Consider the following 6,875-nt stretch of genomic DNA (forward strand, 5'->3'; position numbering starts at 1 on the left):
GTTTTCTTCATACTGACATTGCAAGTTCAGTTTTTTTCTCTTATTGCAAGTGCATCACTTCACTGCTCTACCTCTGGTTCTGCCTGCAGTCGGGCCCTTCCTAAAACCGAATCATGACAATATTGGCACATCATAATGATTGTCAACCATGGTGGTGCAGAGGTGATAATTTGAGTTTGTTTTCACAGAGTAGACCAAAAATATTTTGGCAGAAACCTTCGTACAATCTGTTTGAAAGATAAAACTTGGCCTTTTCTGGGTCATGCATAAGCAGAATGATACCAAACATTGCAGCAAATCTACAAGCAAAATGGCTGCAAAATCAAATATTCAAGGTGCATTGGCAGAGTGAAATTCCAGAGCTGACTGAAATGCTTTGCATTATCAAACATCTGCAAACCTCAACAAACTGAAGGCTTGTCGTTAAGAATCTGATAAAGTAGGCGATTACCCCACATAGTTGCTGTAAAGGGTGTTTCAATCAGCCATTGAATCATGCAGTGCGCTTATCTTGTCCCAACCCTGTGAGTTGGGATGTCTGATTTTTTTGTTTTTTTAACTTTACTTCTTGCTAGATGGGAACAATATACCCAGTCGATTTGAGAACACAGCCCCGTCATACCAAGCAGTGATTAATCCCATCATCCACAATCACTGTAAAGTGGGGTCACAGTTGCTCTCTACGCATGCATTTTATCCTTTCGCTCTGACACAGGCAGCTGTAATTCAGTCTTATTTGGTTTAACGTTGCAAATCTTCATGTGGACTAAACTGCTACTTATTTGAATAGCTGTGACTGATTAAAAGCGTATAGGCTTTGATTATGTAAGGCTGTTTTGATTTCTTTGATATTTGTACTAGTTTTGCACGATGACACATTTTTGACTCTGGTACATCAGTAAAACCACAGAACAGTTTCTGTTTTTTTTTTAACATGCTCCAAACACAGCAGAGTTTGTGTGAGGCCTGATTCCAGGGTGGATTAATACATAAAACAAAACTGATAAATGTGGTCCGACAGTAAACTATTGGTAAACCAGTAGACGCCTGACTGTCAGAGTTATTTAAGTGATGGAAGATTTACTACAGATAACTTCTGATTACACTTGTAAGAAAAAGCCTGGATGGCTATTGATCTTACAAAACACATTCTAAAGTAAGATACCACTCTCATTTACTCTGGCGCTCATAATTTTCTTGCCTTTTGATGGTTGACCTGCTGGCTAAATTGTTCACTTAAAATATTGGTGAATTTTCTCAGAGTGCATTAGTTCCTCTTGAACGGGCCGCTCTTGAACCCCACGTTGCAACATTATGTCATTAAAGGACAAAAATGATAGCAGATGTTCTCGTAACCTCCATGCCCACCCACCCCAACCCATGTAACTCAGGGTGGTTGAATGGTTTAAACACATAACTTTAATTGATTTGAAGCTATTTTTTAAACATAGAAGTATACTATAGGACAAGTTAAAGTGGAGATTCCAGATATTATGTACCAGAAACTCATTTTTCACTGTATCTGGAACAGAGAAATGCTATGTGACTCCCATATGCTTGTTGAGAAGCCACTAACTCTCATCAGATAGAAGCTAAAGCTAAATCTAAGCATAAACTAGATATTTTAGCTGTTGCTGTTTTTTCAAACAACCAACTGAAGCGTGAAAGATGGTCAGCTATGAAGGAGCAAGTGTGTCAAATGCCAAAGAACAAAAAAATAAAAAAACAACAGCTGAACTGTTATGGAATGATAAGAAGAGGTATCTTATAAAAGAGTACATGAAACTGTTTCCTTGTGGCGGTCTTAAGAATTCAAACAATCCAGAGACAATATAAAAGAGGGAGCCTTGGGTGACCTTAATTGCAGGTGTATGCTGGCATGAAACAAACCAGTAAAAAAGCCCCAAGAAAGGTTTGTTGGGTAATGGAAGGTTAGGCGTTGTTACGGAGTCTCATCCAGAACTACAACAGGCTTTTTGTCTTGGTGAATAAACTCACAACCTGGAGATTTGGAAATCTTTTTAAACATCCTTTGGTTATTACGAAAAAAAAAACAACAACAATAATGACATGAAGTTTATTATTGTAACCTTAAAGGGACAGTGTGTAACTAATTTGGCTTTAAATTACCAAAAATCAAGAATTGCTTTTATAAATACGTATTCTGGCAAAGTCTAATAAAATCACATCAAAAATGAAAGCATTCTCATAGCTTAGAATTAGTTGTTTATTAACACATAGGTGGCGGTACACCTGCTGAGAGACGCCATGTTGCGTGGCCATTTCTGTTTTCAGTTGCAAGAGTACAGCCTTACCCATGTTCCCTATCTGTTTTCTATAAGAAGACGTGCTGTTGGTGGAGGAGGAGTATAAAACAAGCTGAGGGCCATAGCTCATTATATTTGACGTTTTCTGTTGAAATGGAGGACCATACTTACTCTTTGCCCAGCGACAGGGAAGAGAAAGTAACCAAGAAAAGAAAAAAGAAGTAATAACCTGAAAATGGAGAAAATTCATGAAGGAGTGGGGATTCAAAATGGATGCGGAGGTTTCAGGCTTTCTGCTGGACAGTTAGGTTAATTTGATATACCAGGGAAGTTATTTTGGTGTTTTGTTAGAAACAGGACATTGTAGTCCAGCAGCTGCTCTGTCTTCACAGCAGAGATGGCTAGTTTGTCCGTCTTGGTCAACCCTCTCCCTCTCTGGGAGTATGTGTGTACGTGGAGGGGCAGAGTGATGTTTCAAGCGGTTGACGCTGTCTGTAGCACGGCAGCACGAGCAGCTCTCTTTATAACTCCTGTTTATAGTCGCTTATTTTAGAGCCCAAACAAACAACTACATTTTCAGAAACGAGCCCAAAAAAATGTGACTCAGAAACAAGCCCAAAGTCGCTTATAATAATTCTTTGTGGTCTGACTATGGTATCAAGACATTAAGGGAATTGTATATTGCTGGAACGTTTGCATACTTCCAGCAACTCTCCGAGAAATTCCTTTGGCCTAGACACCTTTTTTTTTTTTTATATATCTTCAAGGTCGCAGTTTCATCAACAATCTCAGCCCCAATTTCCCATGTCACTCAGTGGCGCCAACAGAAATGTTTCATAGGGGTGGCCAGTTGGGGCCACTTAAACTCTTGGGGTGACATACTGAAACTAAAAGCCATAATTTCAGGATTTTATTCTGCAGTTGTAGAAAACTGTAGAAAACTATCTTAAAGACTTAAGTAAATGCCTACTAATATCTTTTGGTTGTTTGTTCAATTTTTAATGTTACTAATGATTTAATTGTGCATAGACCAATAACAGTACAGTTAACATTATGAGTTGAACAACAATTCCTGTTTATTGTGTAATTATATTAGGAATAAGGTGTACATTTAATATTTTATTGAAAAACAATGTAAAATGTTCCATAGAACCGTCCAAGATTATTGGCACCCATGGTAGAGAAATGCGCAAAAGTCTTAAACAAAATGACCTGGTATTTTTAAAAGTTAATGTTGCCATGCACTGGGTTCCATTATTAGGACTTTTTATTAGATGCTGCTTTATTAGTTTATTTATTTAGTACATAGTCCATCCATCCATTTTCTAACCATTCTCTGTGGGGTCACGAGGGGTGTTGGTGCCTATCTCCAGCTGTCAATGGGCAAGAGGCGGGGTACACCCTGAACAGGTCGCCAGTCTATCGCAGGGCAACACAGAGACAAACAGGACAAGCACACACTCACACCTAAGGACAATTTAGAGAGGCCGATTAACCTAACAGTCATGTTTTTGGACTGTGGGATGAAGCTGGAGTACCCAGAGGGAACCCACGCATGCACAGGGAGAACATGCAAACTCCAAGCAGAAAGATCCAGGACTTGAACCCAGGACCTTCTTGCTGGATGACAACAGCGCCACATAGTCTTCTAGTTTATTCTTTTGGTTGTGCTCTAATTATTCTTGTTTATCTCTTCTCTTTGTTTTGCCCTATTTCCATGTTCGTTGCTCTGGTGCTTGTTCCTGTGCCTGGTTTCTACTATGTAAATTTAATTGAATTGAAAAAAAAACAAAAAAAACACAACACCGAAACACTACAGGTCGGTAACTAAAGAATTTTTTTCAGTTTAAGATTATGTAACTGCATGCAAAAAAAAATATTTACTGTACATTATCTGTCTTACATAACAAGTGCTCTGCTCACACGACACAGAGCTCAGTTCTCTCACAGATATTCTGTCAAATGCAAAAAAACTACTACCGAACAATTTGAGCTTACCTGATGTTAATGTTTGTCAACCACAAGCTGCTGATATGAAGAACACATCCAAAAATAAAGTTTGAGATTTGCCAAGAAAACGGAAAATGGCACAAATGAATTTAGCTACTTAACAACAAGGTCTTTAAAAAGTTCTTAAAAACTTTGTATCCCACTTGAACTTAATTTATGTTTATTACAAAATTGGATTGGATCTGGAGTAATGAATTACTAAACGGGCCACAGCTTAAACTACAAGGTTGTGTATTTGCATATGGCAAGCCTAACAAAACCCAACTTGGTTTAGTTCTGTTTACAACCATTTGGAACGGACTATAAACAGCTCAAATCAGATCAACATCTCTAGATAGAGAGGTTAAGAATGGAAACAAAAGAAGATCGTGACCTGTTTTGTATGTTTATAGATACAAATGGGCAAATAAATGGTCAAACCCTCAAAGGGAAACGAAACCTAAGCACCAACTACTTGTTTAGAAGCATTTGACGTAAATGTAACATGTGGTTTGCCTCTTTGTGTGGCCGTTTTCATCAGGAGATGAGCGATTTTATTTTACTTTTTAAAGAGGAATACTTATTGAGGCCAAACCATTAATTGGTGTGCTCAAGAATATTCAGGTAATCTCACCAATCATTCTCTTCACCATCAAGTTAACAATTACAAACATGCGAGTCTTTTCAGGGGTCGCCACGGCAAATCATTCCAACGAGCTCACAGACTTGGCAGAGTTTTCACACCGCTTGCCCTTACTGACTCCACTGGGATTCAACCCAGGTCCCCGGGTATCAAAGATGCAGATGAAGCCAGACCACAGAGGATCTTCAATTACAAACACGAGTACGGGACCTAAAACAAAGAGACTTTCAGGTTTACAGCCTTTTTTAAACCAATATTTTTCATGTAACCAATTATTGAGTTCTGAGTAGGTCCTTTTTCTAATCCTTTCCAAAACAACTACCAACTTCAAAAGTATGAGATACTTTAATATATTGTTTGCATATATTGTGTATATATATTGTATATATTGTTTAAAGCATTTGTACAGTACTGTAGCACTTAACCAGCAGCCCTGTTATTCAGCGGTCAACTTCTCTAACAATAAACAGAGAGCCACAAGTATATCCCTAAATAACAGAACTAGATCAACGTTGACTGACAGAAAAGAAAGACTCATGAATTGGGTGTCGGCTCAAAAAGCATAACAGACCACAAAAGAGAAGCAATTTGCCAACATTGAGCCACTGTGTCTCCAGCGCTCAGTGATGTCAGCTCATCATCACGCATCTGGACCAAAATTTAGTTTATTGGTATAACCAGTGGAGACTCAGAGGCATAGTCTGCACAGCAGCACAAGAACTGAATTATAACAAACAGTTCTTCTATATTTTTATGACCAATTTCTTCAAAATGCATATTCAGCAGGCATGTATGTAATATTTGTCTGTTCAAAGACTAAAAAGCAGTGAGTGCTTGATTGCCTTGCAGTTTAGATCTACACGATGTCAGATGATACAATTCTGTTTAGAAAGTTGTTAATGCGGTGTAAGGACCCACCTTACTTCAGGACATGAGCTCTCTAAATGAAACTGATCCTATAAGTATGAAAGCCTGGTTCTTAATACATTTCACACACGCGCGGGTACAAACCTCCTGGAGAGATTTAAGGCTCTTTGTGCTGTACATCAACATTACACACCCCCACACTCGTACATCGTGTGAGACGCGGAGAAGTCAGTCGGCTGTGGAACCCCGCCAGCTTAAGGAGTCATGAGGTCTCGGGCAGATTAATGAGGAGGCACAAAGCAAACATGTTTCTCATTGACTTTGCGGATGAACAGCAGGTTTTTGCTTCTGCTAGTTACTTGGCAACGCAGCGTCTGAAATATTTTGTTACTAATAGAAGAGTAATTGCAGAGCCATTAGAGGATCTACTGTTTTTTTTTTTTTTTTCCTTTCCGTCTTTGTTGAATAATTTTGGCCTCGTGTTCTGAAACTTAATGGTCCCGCAGTGCAGTTTCCTGTATCTACGAGTAACTGATGATGATGTCAAATTTTTAAAAGCTCAACAGCTAAGTTACTGTTCAACCAAAATACTTTATTTCACTTGGCAACGCCTTTTTTTCAAAGCCACCATTAAAGACACATCCGGAGATAAACCGGACTAAAGGCAGGGTGGGAAAATAACCCGACATTGTTCTTTGGTCTGTGTTTCAAAGTCACAGTTCTGTGTGCCACCTTCAGGAGATGGTTCCCCTTTTGTTCAGTTACAGCAAACAATGCTAAATGTTCCTCGTGTAAACCTTGCAAAGATACATGAGCTGGAAGGAATACTTTACACCAAACACATCTACTGTATAGAAATGTATAGCAATGTTAAGGCAGGGCACACTGTGAAAGTACAGATATAGAAAGCCTTCATCTTTCAGATACTGTATTTTCCAAGGTGATCTGCAGTTTTCAAGTATCATCCTGCGATTTGCCAATTTAGAACCTCTTATCCTTGAGATTGCAACTTTAAATGTTCCTCTTTGAAGAATGCAATATATCAAACTTGGTGAGATCAGATTAGGATGTCTCTGAAGAGCAGTTTTCAAATCTTCAGTTATATTCAG

Source organism: Fundulus heteroclitus, chromosome 15 (genome assembly GCF_011125445.2).
Source record: "Fundulus heteroclitus isolate FHET01 chromosome 15, MU-UCD_Fhet_4.1, whole genome shotgun sequence".
NCBI lineage: Eukaryota > Metazoa > Chordata > Actinopteri > Cyprinodontiformes > Fundulidae > Fundulus > Fundulus heteroclitus.